Raw genomic sequence first — 19,102 nt, 5'->3', positions numbered from 1 at the left:
GTACACCGAAAACTAAAAGGTTTCATGACCTGGGGGCAAAACAGACCTATTGAAAAGGCACAGAGAAAGGTCATAAATTCATAGATATCAGCAGTGGGAGAGCTGTAGCTTCCCCGTTTCCTGGACTGTCCGTATGTATTCCTGAGGTGTTTTGAAGGTCAGTGCAAAAAGCTCAGCATGCCTGGCTGATCCATCCAGTGGACTACCAGTTCCCAAGCTGCTGCCCTTTGAAGCGGTCAGAAGATTCAGGTAAGATTTCCACTCCAGTAGAAGTGTTGCATTGTCTGCTCCATTTCAGCTTATTTTCAGATATCAGGCTCTTTTCCAACACCTACATGTCTTAAAGATAACACTCCTGCTGTTCTTTGAAGCTTCTGCAGCATCATTTTTAAACAGTAGTAGACTAGAAACACCCCATAGGTCCTGTGTTTTCATTTAGCTTCTGCAGACTGATCACGAATGCCTAGGCAAAACTTTCATTCAGAGCATTCGGGGTATTTAATCAGCCCAACAACAAAAAAAAAAAGTTACCAACCTTGGTATAGTTGTTTTTTTCCTCACTTCTTTGATTAGATGTAATTTCTTTTTAAACCATAGCTTTGATTTCACATCCCTTTCTGTTATGCTGGGAGCTACATTTGCTAGTGACATAAATGCCACACTGTCCGGGCCCAGCAACACGCATCAAAATGTTTAAAAGCATACATTTTCTGGACCCATTTCCAACCCTGGTACGGGTTGCAGGGAGCATTGGTGAGTATCTCCAGTGGTCAGTGGGTGAGATGGAGCCTGTGTCATTATGAACAGGTCAACAATACATCACAGACACACACCGGCTTGTCATGTTGCCCTGTGGAAATGTAATTTTTTATATAAACCACTAAACTTTATCTGAATTATTTAGCTGCTTGATCATTACAGAAGCTGTATATTCACATAACAAATGTCTGTTTGTTGCCTTGCTATTGTGAAATATTTATGTTGCTTTATGTTCTCTTTTATCTCCTATAGATGAGGCGTGTAACACCGATTGCTCTCTCACAAACATAGATTGTGCGACTTTACCTCTGCTCCTGATCTGAAAGGGTCTTTAACGATAAGTCATAGTTAAAATATATCAATGAATGATTTAACAATAAAATATAAGCAAATTAAATCAGTTTTCTATTCCATCTGTGGATTTTTTTAAAGTATCATTTGAGGGGCGTTGAGCAAAACAATAAAATGTTCTCAAGTACTGAATGTTATGAACAAAGTTACTGATGAACTTGAACGCTTTTGTCTTTGGCCCAGCTCTGACACATGGTCCTCCTTCTCTGATTATGACCTTTGACCTCTCTTGACATCATTTATCATCACACTAAAGCCCCCTGAACGTCCTTGGAAAGGACATGAACGGACCTCCTGCTTCGCATCTCTTTTCAACCTTTTCAAATTTGATCCGGGCTCTCGGTGGTGCATCGGGGCCAGCCGGTGAATACAGTAGGACCCTCCACATGACCAACTCTGAAAGCCTTTGAATGCACCAACAGAGACATCAGCGGTCTTTCTGACAACGCCTCGGTTGGTGTGCAATGTCATTTGAGGCTCCTGCAATTACATTTTGGACAAGGAACTCCAATCGGGCCTCGAGTGGCACCATGATGGCCCCTCTGCCAACTTTCCAATGATTGTTAGGTCACATTGCTTGCCTCCAACAACATATAATCAGCACATCAGCAGACGAAGGTTAGAAACAAAAGGAAAGCCTGGTACTTCGGTTTAATGGTCATATGGGACCACAATATTTTCCAAAAAAGAAAACAAAACAGAAAACTGTGATTTCTTTGCGTTGCCGTTTAAAACAATTATTGTCAATCAAAATCATAAGGTATCAACCACATGCTGGCGTTTTGTATACATAGATGTCACAACACATTAAATATAATAGCTAGGTTAATGTTAATTTTATAAAATTGTGTTAATCCCATTGGATGTACTGACGATGAGAGGACATTATCCAAAGGCACAAGGTTTTATCTACTAATTTGTATATGTATACTTCTTTATTTATATCAGCTATTTCATTAACAGCAACGGTCAAACAAATGAAATACAATAAGACTGCTTCGTGTTCTTCCTTAAGTGTCTCACCAAAGCGGACCTGACATACCTGAGATTCAGTGTTTTGAGCTCTTTTTCTCTGTGGTGGCCTGCTGTGTTTGAGGTAAACAACATTCCTTTCCATTTCAATCCCAGGAAGGAGGGAATGAGCCATTAGGCTCCAGAAGCCAACCAGTTCCCCACTGTCTGTCTGCAAGCTGAGAGCTGGCAGGCAGGCAAGCAGGATGACAGGCTTCCTTTTCCATCTACTGGATGCCTGGACGTTACACTCCGACGGTGGAGGATGCCAACAAAGTGAGCATGGCAAAGCCTCCAGGGTCCCAGAAACTAACAGAAGATGGGGTGGGGGGTAAAAGTGTGAATTGTAATTTGAATGCTGCTGTTAGTTTCCTCTGTTTTGTCTGGAATGATTTGCTGCATGCACCAACAACGCAAAGGAGGTGATGACTCGTGTCACGCAACTGAGCTCCGCAAATCACTCAAAGATTCAAAGACGGGCTGACAGCTCGGCTCCACACTTCGAAAACAACATCATCATTTGTTTTAACACCTTGGAAAGAAGAAGAAAAAAAATACAAGACTACATTATTTTACAAGGACATTTTGTTTCATTTTTAGCTCATTGTGAAGTCTGATGGGAAATGTGAAAGACTTAGAAGCTGTGACAAGTAAAAACAATATAAATTTTTTGCAATGAAAACTACAGAATTTTTAAAGCAGAACCGACATATTTGGGCTGGTGACAAATAAGATTGCATGTTTTCAAATGAAAAATATAAAAGAAAATTAAATGGTGTTGATATTGATAAAACTTTTTTTTTTTCAAAAGGTTAAGATGGTGTCAGTGTTTCTCAGTGTTGGCATTTTTAAAAATTGCAGGCAATAGAAAATGCAGATTCTGTGGAACATGCCTGCATCCAGCCGTGTCCTTTAAATATAGGAGCTGGTTTTGAACCGCTACTGGTTTAAATGGTGCATGGGTATTGGGATCAAGGGTGTGGAAGTCACTAGACTTGGCTGTAACAGTGCATAGTACAGTGTTTACATAGTACAGTGTGTTTTTGCTATGATGTCATTTAAATTGTTCTATTCATATTTAGACCAATTAGCAACTGAGAAATACATTTCAGTGCTTGAGTAGTGCCCCCTACTGGTAAGACAATAACTACTGAAATTGATCAAGTAATAGCTCTTGCTGCAAGTTTCAAATTCAATTTTAGTCATCTGACTACTGAGATAACTGAATTTTTGTCAACCTACGCAGGGTGTTTGCATAATACTGCATGAAATTAAGCAAATGCTGTAGCATTCACCCCACGGATGCACTTTGCATACGAGAGCTTGGGTGCCTAACCTGAAGACTTATTCAAAATGTCCGAAGACAATCTGCAACAAGCTGATTTGACAGATGCTCAAATTATGCATGCAGCAGTGTTAACACCTCACTGTCTAAATGTGTGTATCATTGAAAAAACATATTTTGCTGAGAACAAAGTAGTCATTTTCAATACATTAGTATATGTGTTCTGACAATTCTCTGATTTGAAAACAACAGCCTTCAAGCATATTAAAACATACTTTTCATTAAACCCACATTTTCTGTATTGAAAACATTGCTTTTTATTGGTCTGGCATAGTATTCTAATCATAAAGTTGTGTACTTATTAGATTATTAGCAGAATATCATCATAATTAACAAAACTAAAGGTTTGAAAAACGTGACTGCGTTTAGTAATCGTGTGCTAAAATACATCTATATATATATATATGCTTAGAGATATATCTAACTCTACTTTGATATGTCGGTAAGCCAGACAGACAGACACACCTGGGACCTTTGGGCTCAGTCAGGTTCTGGTTTGGGGCCTTGCTCGACCCAATGGCTGCAGGGTGACAGTATTTACCTCTTCAGCATCTCCGTGGTGGTGAACCAGTTAGCGATCCAACTGGCACAGAGGCACCGAGCAGCACAGAGAGCAAAAGTTTGGAGCTGAAGTGACTGCAGAGCAACGCTACAACAGGCCAAAGTGTGGGCGAATGAGTGGCACTCTGCATTCTGGCAGTAAACCTGACTGTTTGTGTTTATAGGGCTGTGGGCCGCTCTGGGCCAAACAGTGAAGCACAACAAAGCATTTATATGGTGCCAAAATCCCGGGTGGCATTTGGACTTTTTTTTTTGCAATAGATTATTGTGGGAATAGGTTGAATAAATCGCCACACAGGGCTTAATGTTAAAACATTATGGACCATTCATGCGCTGAAGTCCACTATTACTGCAGTAAACAAACAGTGTTGGATGCGTTAAAGAATTTACTTTCAGCCTTCGAGTGTCACATTTTGCCTATTTAGTTTTAATATAGTTTCATCCAGGATAATTAGCATCTTTCCAGAGTGACAGCCAGTTGACCTTTAGAGTTTGATAAATGTCAAGCCAGAGGTTCTCTGTCATGCAGTGTTTTTTTTTATTTATTTGTAAACAATTAGAATCATTTTATGATTAGTTTCAGCTTTAAATATTGACTGCATATTTGTCTTTATTTTGTCTATTTTTATATACATAGCATGTTTCAATGAACGATGTGACGCTGTGCCTCAAATCATTTCAAATTCTTATTTTTGAATAGTTTATCCTATTGAAAACAAAAATATTTTAAAAGGTTCTGGTTATGTACCTCAAAGATTACTGAGGACTTGTCTGAAAAGCATCTGGATGTCACTTTAGCCTTAACATGACAGTCGTCCCAGCCAGCTAACCTGATTGGTGCAATAACTGACCAAATTTTCCCAAAGAGAAACATTTTTCTATATTGTTATCTAATAACACATCACTGTGAAGCTTTCTAATGACCAAATCCACAAGAAACAGATTGACCAACTTCGCCTGATGAGGGTTTTTTTTTTTTTTTTTTTTTTTGGCGAGCCTAATCTATTTATAGATATGAATAGTAACTTATAAAAGACTACCAGTAATGAATGATAGCAATGACAGTATTGAGTTCTTTTGCATTGTGAATGTGCACCATGGGAAGGCCGACATATGCAAGTGGCATCAGTGCCCACACAAGAGAGGAGGTTTCCTGAGAAATAACTACCTTTATGCCGAAGATGGAAGGGTAACAGATGCAGGGATGACTAAATGAACTTCTGTCTGACCTTTCGAGTGCTTTAAGCCAAATAAAAGAATGTTTTGTTGTCTGCTGGTGAGAGTTTTCTATCTGAACAACAGAGACGGCCAGCACGGCCAAATCTACAAACAGGGAGGGGAAATTGGCCAAACACGCACTGTGCTGCAGAGTGCTTCAATGGCGTCACGCTACTCACCGTGAGAGGAGCGTAAGATTATTTTGTTCCACCCGCAGAGGAAAACAACAGGCGCGCTGGTGCTGTCTTTAATGAAATGCCCTAAAACGTATCTCTGTATTGTTTGTTGTAAATTAAGTACAGAGACAAAAAGCAGCCTCCTGGCACCACGCTTAAACGTTTCGTGCAATCAGCATACATAAATACAAGAACACTTCAACAAATTACAGGAGAACTGACGCCAGCGAGCAGCATCTGTCAGAAAGTTTTTTGCGTGTCTGCTTTTGACGTGCTGCTGCTGAGCCTCTTCATCAAACACACAGATGGGGGGATCGCTTGCCTGCGTCTTTAAAACTCTGCCTTGGAATCAGCGGAGCCTCTCGAAATTCTCAGTTGGTTTTTGCTTAAACTCATTTCTCTCCACCTCGCCTCGTCTTTTGTCTTCTACTTGGTGAATAAATTTGACTAATTTTTAAAAATGTTTTGCCTTATGTCTTGCTGTCAACATAACACAGTTCATGTAGAAGGCAGCACACAGTATTTCAAGAGTTTATGAATTCTCCAAGTCGATGTGTCTTTTCATGCAACGCATCACTGATCCCTCCCCGCAAAGCTATTCCGAAAAAATAATCTTTATTTTCCTTACTCACGACCTCAGTAGATCAACTCTTTTGTTTTGCAGTTGGGTTATGCCCATTTGAGCGGCACCAAGACAGTAAGAGTGTATTCATCAGGAAAATATGTTTCCAGTGCAGTGAGTTCTCCCAGTGGCACACATCACTTTTCAGCAGTGTTTACCACCCATCAGTGGGAGTGAAAAAGAAAAACAATAAAGCCTGTGTGACAACCCAACTGAGCAGTGATGTAAGGAAGCACTAAAACGACTCACCACATCAGTCAAAGCAAAAATAAATGAATAAAAAATAAAATAGACAAATAAAAAAATCATCACATTGGCCATGGGTGTTCTACTCAGGACCTGGTGTCTCTGCTTCAACACAGCTGATTCAAAAGGTCCAACTACAGTACCTCCTAAAAGAATAACACATTTTTTGCAGCGGTCTGCTAATGAACTTTCATTTGGTTCAGGTGCATTGAACCAATAAATAAACTATAACACTGACTCTTCAGGACTGACTTCGTTCACGGCTGGCCTATAGGCTGTTATTTCCAGGCAAAGCAAAGCAGGGCTCAAAGGTTAGATTTTCCTTGATGGTGATTGGTTTAAACATGAATTACAGATATATTTTTACAGTATATTGAATTACAGTATATTTTTTTTATTTGAGAATTGTTAGAAAGTGTGCCGTAGCGCATCAACGCTGTTTTTCCAAAAATTCACTGTGTTGGACTGGAATGTTAAGGTAAAATAAAAAAATTCACCTGCTCAATATATTGCTAAAAAAAGTGACAACGTTTTAAGTTGGGCAATTTGTACTAGCATGAAACTGCTGGAATGTGATGTGTTAGCAGTCATGTGGAGGAATAATATTGAGAGCTAAGGAAGATTTTTGCTTTGAGCTGTTAGATGATTAAATAAGCTTGAATCCTACGATTTTGCTTACTCTGATAATAAAAAAAATGTCAGAGTGACTGCTCTGCCTAAGATCTGTGAAAATACAGAAATTAGCTAAGAATTAGCCCTTTGGTCTGACCTCTGTAGCTCTTACAAAATCAAATGAGAAAAGTTTTCAACTATAATGGGAATAAGAAAGAATGGACTATACAGATACAAAACTGCTGTGCAGTATGCTTATGTAAAACAAACATGTTTAAAATGGCTGAAGTGTGTGTGCTGCCATCACTGTGTGTTCTGCTCCAGGAAATAAAGCTGAATGAAAATCCACAAGTTGAATTTTTGTACTTCTCCCCAGGTTTGAATAAATTAAATGATCACAAAGTGGAATTATCCGGTGTTAATCTGTTTATTCTTTCCCATCTTGGATGCATATTTGTCTTTCTGTCCATTTTTATGCTTAAATCCTCAGCTTGAATCAATGCATTGGCCCAACTGTTAACAAGACAACCTGCTGCCAAAGTGGTTTACAAAAAGTAGTGCCAGTATTTCCTTCACTACCCCCTGGGTTTAGCCTTGCCTTCCTACCCATCCACCAACCCGCCGCCGAGGCTCAGAGACAGCATTGCGTTGCCGATCTGTGCTCTTACAGAGCTGAATCTGTCGGGTGGGGAAGCGGTGAAATGGAAAAATTTAATCGCATTAAGAGAAAAACCTTCTCTTTTCATTTGCAAATTCCTGGGACACACTTTTTTCCCCCGTCTTCATTCCCCCTCTTCTACCCCCCTCCGTTACACTCACCTCTCCCTCTCTCTCCGTGTCCTTACTCCGACACGGCTGCTGAGCTCAGAAAACATCCGCCTTGGCTTCAGCACACACATACTGTACACCCCAACACCCACACACACATGAACACCCCCTCTACAGTCTCCTTCTCTTTACTCCATCCAGGGATTTGACATATCAGGACGATGGCCTGTTGGATCAGCGCATACACCAAACACACACACACATACCCCACACACACTTTTGTGATTCCTTCCCGTTTCCACTTAAATAAGACAGAGATCAAAGAACATTTCCTTGACTCCTCCTCTGCTCCCTCCCTCCATTTTACTTTCCCCAAATCACTCAGTGTACTTCATGTTTTTTTTCTTCCTACTGTTCTCACATTAATCAAAAACTCTTTGCACCTTTCCCTTTCATTTCAAGTACTTTACCCCCCTCTCTCCCCAACACCTTCTAAAACTCTGCATCCTTCCTTCTTCTACTACTTCTCACTAATTTCCTTTTTCTTTTTTCTTCCCCCTCTTCTTCCCTTCACTACTTCTTCTGAAGAGCTGTGTTCCGGTTTCAAATCGCGTACACATCCGCCTTCATTGTGATTCAGCTCCACAGCCTATCTTTTTTTTTTTGACAGGACGCGCACACACGCCCACACACGCACACACACACACGCATTCTTCGTTCCAGTGCTGCCCGCCGTTCCTCCATGCTCTCGCAGATTATTGACCTCTTTCCCCTAAACACACCGAAGAGCTCCCTCTGCTTCCATGGGGACGCGCCCACCTGAGGAGCACTGAGGATTAACAGACCAGTTCAAACAGTGAGCTGGTTTTTTTCCCCCTCCTTCTCTAACTCTTTGGAATGAACTCCCCTCCTGCCCCCCCTCCAACACAAAACCACACAAACACACACGAAAGAGCAGATCGATTTTTATGCGTTAGCTCTTTTTAAGGGGGGAAGACAAAAGTGAATATTCCTCTCAGAACGCACATCATCGAAGAGTTAAAGTTGCAACCGTCACCTTTAAGACTTCAGTCAGAGATGCTGTTTGATTTCCACTTCCAGTCTTGATTTAATACAAGGTAAATTGAAAAGAAAGCTTTCTTTTCTACTTCAAAGAAACCTTGAATTTATTTGAAAGCATCCACAAGCAACTTTAAAGCTGCATAAATTCAGGACTCGGAAATAAATCGCTCGCTTTTCCCCCCCTCCCCTCTCTCACTTCTTAACCTTCCAATGCATGTCGTAGTTTAAGACATCAGCAGACAAGAGGAGGTTTCCCCATTTACAGGTTCTCCTTTTCTTTTTTTTTTCATTCATCATCTACAAGCTCAGATGCTGCTGGTGTCCCTGCTGAACTCGATGGTATCTATTGTGTGCAAAAAAAAAAAGATCCGTTAGCTTCACATTCCTGCTAGATACTGTCACTGCAGGGGCTACAATAGAGGTGCTTTCACACAGCAAATCTTTTAGTTCAGACCCGCAGTGTCAGCCAAACTGTAATACCTCTCACTCTGTTGTGTGTGTGCATGTGTGTGTGTGCGTGTGTGTGTGTGTGTGTGTGTGTAGGCGTGCAGGGGTGTGGGTGGGTGTTCTTCCATTTGTTCTCTCTCTCTCTCTCTGTTGCCATCAGGGGGAGCTCCCATGCAATGAGCCGGCGACGTGTTTTCCACATCGCCTCCAATGTGCCAGGAATAATCAGCTAAAGATGTCATGTTGGTTTGCAACGTAAGGGCTCTTTATCAAAGATCTTTTTTGAGAATTTTCTGAATCTTTTTTTTTTTTCTTTTTTAATAAAAATACTCATAGTTTAAATGAGTTCCGGATAAATAGTAAGATTAACCATTATTTAGTGACACCCAGAGAAACAAAACCCTGACCTTTCCCTCGATCAGCCCAAGATCTAGGTTTGACACAAATTTTAAACTCTTTTTTTAAAAATTCATGCTGCAGCATTTTTATGAAAGTAAAGGGCTCTTCCTAAAAAAGATTACTACACACGTAGTATTTTAATGTTCATAGCACTTATGAGCACAAAAAAAACAACAGATATATTAATGGAAATAGATCAGACATATATATATGTCCTATATAACCAATTTCTGCAAACTTTTTTTACAGTCTTAATTAGGACAAGATCATTAAGTAGCGGGATATTCATCACCCATTAAAAAAGATGAAGTGTTGGGCTCCTGTACGGTAATTCAGCAGACAGGATAACACTTGATAAAAGTGTTAAAATCTTTTTCTCAAGTGCGTGCCTTTAACTCAGTCCTATTAATTGGAAGCCAGATATTTTCACAGCATAAAAAACAATCTGCTCAATTGTTTTGAGTGTTTTTGTTTGTTTTTTTAACGCAGGTGCACTCAGCAGCACCAGTGCACAGTTTCTATGTTTCTGGTGATTTTGCATTATATTTTTTGTGGTGATTAACTACAGTCTCCAAGTTGAGTTGCTATGGCTACTGGCTGGATTCGACTCTAATGACCAGCTTCAGTCTGCAGGGGTCCACCGTTTGCAAACATGTACTCATTCTATTATTAACCACATTAGCTGCTAATTTCTTTGCTAGTGAACAGTGGAACAACAACGGAGGGGTGTGCTGGTCATTACACTGATTCATCATTTTGTTCCTGTGTTTAGCTGTTTGCTAGCAAAACTTAACCAGATAAAGTAACACGGCATCTTAATGGGGACCTACTCAGCAAAATTCACATTTTTCATGTTTTGTGCTTCCATCTCTTCTAAAAACAGTGCATCTGTCCATTTTGGTCAGATGATTTTATTGGTGTATGCGCTGTACAATGGCTGCTGGAGAAGATGAGTGTTCTGTTGTTGTTTAACCATCCAGAAACCACTTGCCACTCTATTTCTGCTTCTTGGTCTGACTCGGAGTAAAAGATGTTGTAAAACTGCACATCTCTAAGCAGCCATTTTTATATGTATAAAGTGTAAACGTTGTGTTAGGGATGTGGCCAGAAGCAGCTTATTTAGATTTAAAGTTAAAAGACGCGACAGCTCATTCTGAAAGGAGCTAAAAATAGGCAGAACTGAACAAGTGCAAAATGATTTTTTTTGCAAAACATGTAATGAACATGTTTTGTTGAGACCATGGGCCTATTCTAGCTTGTTCAAGGAAGCATAACAGGTCCCATAAAGGTTGTATTCTGCTTTCTACCTCTGAGTCCTTGGGACAACGAGCATCTGAGGTTTTCAGCTCTCTTCACTTTGTCAGCCTCTGGCAAAATACCTTCACACAAAGCTTTGGACTTATTGGCAAAAGGCAAGTCATAAAGGGCGCCCCCCCAGAACTTTCTCCTGCAGCAAACAAAGATGTTTGCAAACTTTGTAAAATGAAAATGGCTCAGTGTGTATTGATGCTGAATCAAATTAATTATCGTTGTATAATTATTTTCTTTTTATGATTTTTATGATCGAAAAGAAGCAATTATTTAAACCACCCTGTCTGTGCCGACAGTCACCACTAGGATATTTTGTTGTTGACAACGCTCATTGCTGTGAGCTGTGAGGCAAAAAAAGGAAGAAGCCACCAAATTTGGTCGCTTCAATCTTTTTCCACCAAGCCAGTGAAACAACATCACCACATGATGATAAATTAATGCTTCAGTGCTGCTTGTATCATATAACAGATCATCAAAATAAGCTTTAAAAACACGTGACTCCCTAAATCTGAAATGGGTCAGTGCATACAAGGTGACTAGGCTTGGACCCGTTACTGATTTCAAAGCACTCTAAAGTTTTTAAACATGATTTTTAAAAAACTGCTAAAACTTTCTGTCTCCGTTCCTACAGTTTAAAGACAAATTAACGAGATGCCAGAGAATATGTGGGAGTAGCTAGAGTTTTCTCCAGCACAGAGAGAGCAGAGCAGTACTCTGCACTGTGGGCTGTTTGGAAAAATCACGATGTGAAAACTAGTGGAGTGACAACCATCACTGCAATGAAGGTTTGAAACTACAGCTGGCAAGATAAGAGCAGCATGTCTGTTTTGCAGGTGAATGCTGGCTTGTTACGACAGTATCCCCGATTAACCAGCTAATATTGGCTCATCACGTTTCTAATGTTACTCTCTGGTAAAAGCTGACAATATTATGTGCAATAAACATGTTTATCAGAAAAGTACTACCAAATTGTGACTGGATTTATCCAGGTTTTCCTTTTCTGGTCTTCCTCCACTTTAGGCATCTTTTGAAAAAAAAAAGAAATCCTGTCAACAGTCTGTTTTTAGCTCACCCACTACTTGCGAAAGAAGTGGAATTTAATTATTTATGTTTGAAGCAGCTTCAGGTAAAACTCACCGGTAAATTATGTTTGTGAGAACGTAAAAAAGACAACATTTAAGGGCAACACACAAAATATAAAAAGAGATTCTAAAAAATGTGTCCCCTTATTATTATCCAAATAAACAACTCACACACTACTGGTGTCTGGTTTGGCGTTGCATTTCATAGTGATATTCTTGAACCCATTTAGAAACATCAACCAGGCGAAATTCAGTAATCTGTTCAGGATCAGTCTATTTCAGCAACACAAATGAAAAAAGTGGCAATTCCCTTTAAAAAATGACTGTATAAAATTAAGAACAGAATTTTGTGTGCATTGATAATGAATTATGAAAGATGCAACACTTTGAGGCGTAATCCCTATCCAGTTCTAAGATTATTTTGTACATTTATCCGGTTCTAAGATTATTTTGTACATTTATCCGGTTCTAAGATTATTTTGTACATTTGTGACCAGGTCTGTGAATGGCTTTATTAATCCATTTTCATTACTTACAGATAAAATACAAATTGGTGATCCCAGAGACCAGCAGGCAGCAGGTATATATATATTTTTTACCTTTTTATTCAAACTGTTTAACAGTGCTTCAAGCACAATTTAATTTGCTGTGAACCAAGAGAGCAATTCAGTGATATATATTTTTTTGCAACTGGTACTTAATCAGCTTCTCATTTTATAAAATTGAGCTAATTCTTTCCTGTAATTTGAATTGTCAAATACTGCTGAGTGATAAAACGGCATTTTCGATACAAATGACTGAATAGATTTTCAGATCCAAAACCCATTCATGGCTTTCAGCAGTTATAAGACAGAAATACATATAAAAGTACAATTGAATCCAGATATTTGCAGAATAAAAAGACACAACATTATCTGGCATTTAGCAAATGCAAATGATTTTGGTAAATCTCAATAAGAAAAATTTGGTCTGATTTAACTTCATAGTGTGAAACAATAAATGTGTTTGTGTCTATATATCATTATTAATATTCCCCATTTTGTGCACAGTTGGTTTTAGTCATATAACTGTACAGTTTTATGCATTTTCCCATGGTCTTGAACAGTGCTTTAAAGCACTTTTGTTACAAGCACGTTGCATCACCTCTTTTTTTAACAACACTTTTAAATGCTTGGGAACGGAGCTTTGAAGTGATTAAGGTTTGGCGTTAGTGTGGGACCTGAATTTTTGTGAACTTTTCATCTAGCCATTTCAGACTGCTCTTGATTTAAATATGAAACGTTTTCACCTTCTTGCATTATACAGGATTTGTAATTGTAAGTGGCACCAAAGAACCTTTTAACTTTATCAAGATTAAACACAAGAATGTACGATATATGTCTGTGTAACTAAAAAAATGGGTTTTATATTCTTAGCTTTCTTCACATTTACTGAATGCATTGATGAAGAAATCATTCATGTGCGATCATTAAGGTTTGTTTATAAGTTAGATGAAACATACCTACCTACCTATCTATCTATCTATCTATCTATCTATCTATCTATCTATCTATCTATCTATCTATCTATCTATCTATCTATCTATCTATCTATCTATCTATCTATCTATCTATCTATCTATCTATCTATCTATCTATCTATCTATCTATCTATCTATCTATCTATCTATCTATCTATCTATCTATCTATCTATCTATCTATCTATCTATCTATCTATCTATCTATCTATCTATCTATCTATCTATCTATCTATCTATCTATCTATCTATCTATCTATCTATCTATCTATCTATCTATCTGTCTATCTATCTGTCTATCTATCTGTCCGTCCGTCCCTCCGTCCGTCCGTCCGTCCGTCCGTCCGTCCGTCCGTCCGTCCGTCCGTCTATCTATCTATATATACAGTATATATATATATATATAATGGATAATAAGCTCTTGTAATGGATGAACATGAGCACCGATGTCCTGGCTTTGTAATATTATCTAAAATGTCCAATTAACAACAACAGTAGCTCTTTTTCCGCTTCCCACCAATCACTCAACTCACACGTGGCCCCACCCCGTTGACTTCCTGTCTTGTCTTTGCTCAGAGAGTATTTTCCTCAACAGATCTTTCTGGTATTTGAGTTTAGCACTTAGTTTACGATTTATGTCGAACATCTCATCAAGGACTGTTCCTTCTCTGCTACATCGATTGTCTCCTGCAGTACGGAGATCGATGCTTTTTGGTAACTAGTGAAGCGGCTTCTGTTCCAGTACTTTCAGCTGAAATCCTCAGATCAGCAGGGGCATGTTTCTCCAACCAGATATGAAATGGTATCTTTTTCAAACCTAAAAATACAGAATGGATCTCAAGCCAAGCTTGATGGCATGCCTTCAACATACAGCCCAGTTATTGTGTCGCAGATTAATGGGTGTTTGCCTGATTATTAATTCTCATTCTGTGATTAGTACAAAACCACTGTGCAAACAGTTTTATCCCCTCACTCTTCACGGTTTTGGCAGGCCAAACCCAGCGGCACCTCCTTGTTAAAAAGTTACACTCCTCATGGCATCAATTCTTCATCAATAACACGCAGTGCCTAAAATCCGAAGCCAAGAATTGATGGTGCACTCAGCCTGACTCTGGCTTCTGGGGGCTTTCAAATGCCACAGGAAAGGGACTCGCTGGTTAGAGCTCAACAGAATCTGCTGACAGATCTGGGTAGCTGAACTCTTATAATGAAAAGGTGTGAATTAGACTAAATAAACCAGGAAGAGACAATTTAATTAAAAATGAAAAAGTGTGTCCTGATGGGAGATTTTTTTTTATACAATGTCCAAACATTTTTCTTACTACAAACCTCCTGTTCGCTTATCTGTGAAGCCAGTTTCAATCCAGACACACCACTTTTTGAGATCCGTATCATTTCCCTCTTTGCTAATCTGTTGCCAAGGAAGCATTGAATCAGAGCGGATCATCTGAGGGCATTGAATAAATATAATCTATATGATGCATTGTTCCATCTGAGATGGTCAATGTGAATTGTCTGTGACCTTTTTATAATCACTGACCATTCATTCCTCCTTAAATAGGACAGACACGGGTTATGCAGTTTAATAGAGATTTCTGCTGGCAAATGTAAAACCTACCAGCAACTTGTGACATCAGATCAGCAATAAACAGAAAAAGCATCCAGTTACTTTGAAAAAGTGTAAGAAGCCACAAAATTACACATAATTCCAACTAAGGACATCAAAGTACTTTGTACTTACGCGTACATTTACTATTCCTCCTTTTTGTTTCCACTGTCAAAACATTTGGGTTCAAAACAAGAGATCACAACTCAAATTATTTCTGGTATTAAAAAAAACAAACTAGTAAAGATACATTAGTCGGAAATTTTTTGGGCGATTTCTAATGTCCTGTTTTGTCAACAGTAAACAGTCTGAGAAACTAGATCTGTACCTAAACCTTTGATCCGTTTTTTAACATTTTTCAGTTAAAACCTTAACTTGAATCTCAGAGTTTGACTATGACTAAAGTCTGAAAACATAGATGATGATTAGAATCAAATGCATAAAAGAAAAACGTTTAACTGCAATTTTTTTCTAAATCCAGAACAAGACTAAAGTAATGTAAGAAAACAGTGACTGTGACATGCTGCTCTGTCTTGGAAAACAATGGTTGTGTGGTAAATATTCATCCAAAAGATACAAGGTGGAGTACCTTAAAAATGTTATGGAAAATATCTGAAGATAAATGTTCAATACATACAAAAAACATACTTTAGTTACTAGTGGAGGAAGAAAACAAAACATGCATAAACACGTGGAAGCTGGGAATGTAGAATAAAGTGGAAACACTGACTGATATAAAATATATGACATTTGTTGGGTATTTTTATGAAGTCATTGTGGTGCAATGTGTACAATTTTGCTGCAAAAGCCTCAGCAGGATGGTGCCAAATATAAAGAAGTATCTGTCTTAGATATTGAGAATCATACAACGAAAGAAAAAAAAAAAACACATGGAAATGTGAATTATGCTCAATTATGCATAACATCCTTTTAACAGCTCCAGTCTGCCAATCAATTCCAAATAGAGATCAAGTTTAAAAGGTGCATTACTTATCACCTAGCTTTATTTTCATCTCTTTTGTAAAAACCAAAATACTTCAACATTATTTGAGAGCCGTCGTGTCCAACATGTAGACGACACAAAGAAGGGTCAAAGCGAGGATTGCATAAAACCGCCAAGACCTTCGTGAAAAGATTGAGCAGCCTCTATAATAATGATGGTCGTTAATCCTAATAAACCATTTCACCAAGACAAACAGAAATCCTGACAGCTTCTGCGGAAAATTGCAAAGAGAACATGAGCGGCAAGGAGATGGACAGCAGAAGGTCGAGCATTTAGAAGAAAACCTGGAGAGCACGGGTGCGATTCTTTGACCAGGTTATTTAGCTATTGTGTGGCAGCGACAGCTCTAGTGGAAAAAAAATGACAGGCAGTCTTAGAGACAGAGATGGAATGACAAAGCAGTGGAATAGAAAAGAAAGAAAATATAGACAGATGGTTATAAATATAGATATACGTTGTTTGACGTCAAATGAATTGACTACGTCATTTGTAATGAGCATTGCTGCAGTGACATTACTATTGGCTGACTTGTAACCTCACTGGAATTTAGGATTACTGTTGTCTGAGAGAAAATGCTTCAGTTGGTCATAAAAGAAGGGAAGATGGGTAGTCAACAGAGACAATATATGAATCGGGTGATAATTATTTAAATCAGTGTGGTCTCATGTCTTAGGTGATTTATCTGGACGAGCTCATTTCTTACACTCCAACTTTGTCAGAGATTTATGAACGTCTGCTACAGAGATTGGGGAAGAAATAAATGTCAGAGTAGGATGATCAAAGACAGGCTCAACGTTCAATTTAGTATGAGTAGAAATAATTAAATCATCAAAAAAAATTATCTGGAAGAGAAAACAACACTGGTGACGTCAAGATTATTTATTTTGTAAAAGTCTGATCTACCTACTTTTGGTTGCCTAATCTGAGAAAGATTTCACTGTTTTCACAAACTTTTGCAGGATGGTTCATATTTTCACTTAGCATAGCATTAAAATAATGGTCACAATTTGACTTTCTTTTTAATTTAGTCCATTTATTTCTTAATGATCCGCACATAGCCCAGTTTAGTTTGTAAGAGTGTTTGTTCTCTTTACTTCAGTCCATACAGTCTCTGGTTTTCTGAGGTGAAATTGTTGAATCGGGGGTTACCATCACCTCCTAGTTAGGATCTCCCAGTAGAACCAGCTCTGAATTTCTCGTATAGAAGATCAGCTGCTTAACTCGTGGCGGAGGGCGATCGACACCAGCCAACTACGGCAATGTCTGAGCTGTTAGGAAGCAAAACAATTAGGAGTGAATGCAGGTGCAGTTCAACTAGTATAAACTGTTATCTAACCTCCTTCTTTAGCTTGGTCTGTTCTAAAAATACCACAGGCCTTAAAGTTAATCATGTCGTTTATGACGGATTGATTAAGCCACGTCTCTGGAAGAACGTCACAGGCTGCAGTATGGACCCAAAGCTTTAATCAAGTCCCTTTTGTGATTTATGCTTTGCACATTAAGGGTTGAGTACATTTCTGAATGCACATGACAATCGTTTCTATCTGAGGAACGAAGCGAGAACGCACAATAGTTTGATTTGGAGAAAGTGAAGAAGAAGTGTCTGCATCACCGTCTCCACAAAGCTTTGGTGAAAGGTGCAGTTAGTCGGCTCTAATTTATAATTAGTGGCTGTTCCCTTTTTGGTAGCATGAGCTAATTAGGAGTGATGACAACCTGTAGCATGGAGTTTATCTCTTAAATGGAAGGAAAACTCACCTTAAAACAAATACAATAAAAAGTAAGATTTTCATAAATACAAGGCCACGGAAATATACAAAGAAAAGAAAAAAATAAAAGACTTTACGTCTGGGTGAATGCACAGAATGAAGGCCATGTTATTTAAGTTATAATTTAAAGTTTGGCTTCAAAACAATCCATACATGTTTATGTTAAAGGACAGATTTATTGTTTTTATTCTCTGTGTGGGAACATTTTGATGTTTGGTTGCAAAAGCAATTACTTATGAACTTAATGTAATTTAATTACATGCCATTTTATCTTTTAATGTGCATAATGAGGTAGTAAGGGAGGCGATCGGACACAGAGGTGGCCATTTCAAAGGTCAATGCCTGGGTGTACTGCTGGAGTGAAAAGAGATATTTGTTTGCACTGGCAGCTGGAATAACAAAGATTTTCCTTCTACTTCTTTGTAAAATGACCTACTGCCTGTTTGTGTTGCAAAAAAAAAAAAAAAAGATCCCTGACTTGGATGAATATTCGATTCTTAATAAAAGTGAACATTTCTCTGGAAATAGGATTTTTATCTGATGAGAATAAAGGAAGATTGTGTGCATGCACTTGGTCCATTTTTAACTGGATTATTTTAAAATAGATTCTGAAGTTTGGGGCCAGATCCAGAATATTTCAGGCTTTAGCCAATTCCATTTTTTTCTGAAAGAGTTAGACTACAAGGAAGAACAAGAAGAGCATTAAAATAGGTTATTTTAGCTTTCTTATTCTTTTAGCTTTTTATTATCAATTAGCATGTTAGCAGTTTGTGCCTAAAAGAGTAGTGACTGTAAAAATGCTATTTATAAAAATGAGGGCCATATTGACGTTGCTGTAGTATTAATCAAGATGGCGCTGAGATTTCTAACTGGTCAGCCACATTTTTTGATCCAGCATCTATTACATAAAGAAGTAGAAACCTAAAAAAATAAATAAATAAGAGCAACATTGCCGTGCCCTGGTTAGACTTCCTAGCATCTTCTAAAAGTGTTTCTCTCTCCCGCTCTCATGCAGCCTGGATAAACAATGTTGAGACGTGCTGCTACTGTGACATTGCTTTGCTCTGATGCGTCCAAACTGTGAGGATGGAACAAGGTGAACATCGTCAGATTCTAGTCGGATTTCTCTTTGCATCACCAGTTTTTTAAAATATATATTTTTAAATTGCTAAAACCAATTAGTTCATTCATTGTGTGAACATCCACTCGCTATATTACAGTGTCGCGAGTGGATGAG

The sequence above is a fragment of the Xiphophorus maculatus genome, chromosome 1, assembly GCF_002775205.1.
Source record: "Xiphophorus maculatus strain JP 163 A chromosome 1, X_maculatus-5.0-male, whole genome shotgun sequence".
Taxonomy (NCBI): Eukaryota; Metazoa; Chordata; class Actinopteri; order Cyprinodontiformes; family Poeciliidae; genus Xiphophorus; species Xiphophorus maculatus.
The sequence above is the reverse complement of the archived record's forward strand: the minus strand, read 5'-3'. Positions refer to the sequence as shown.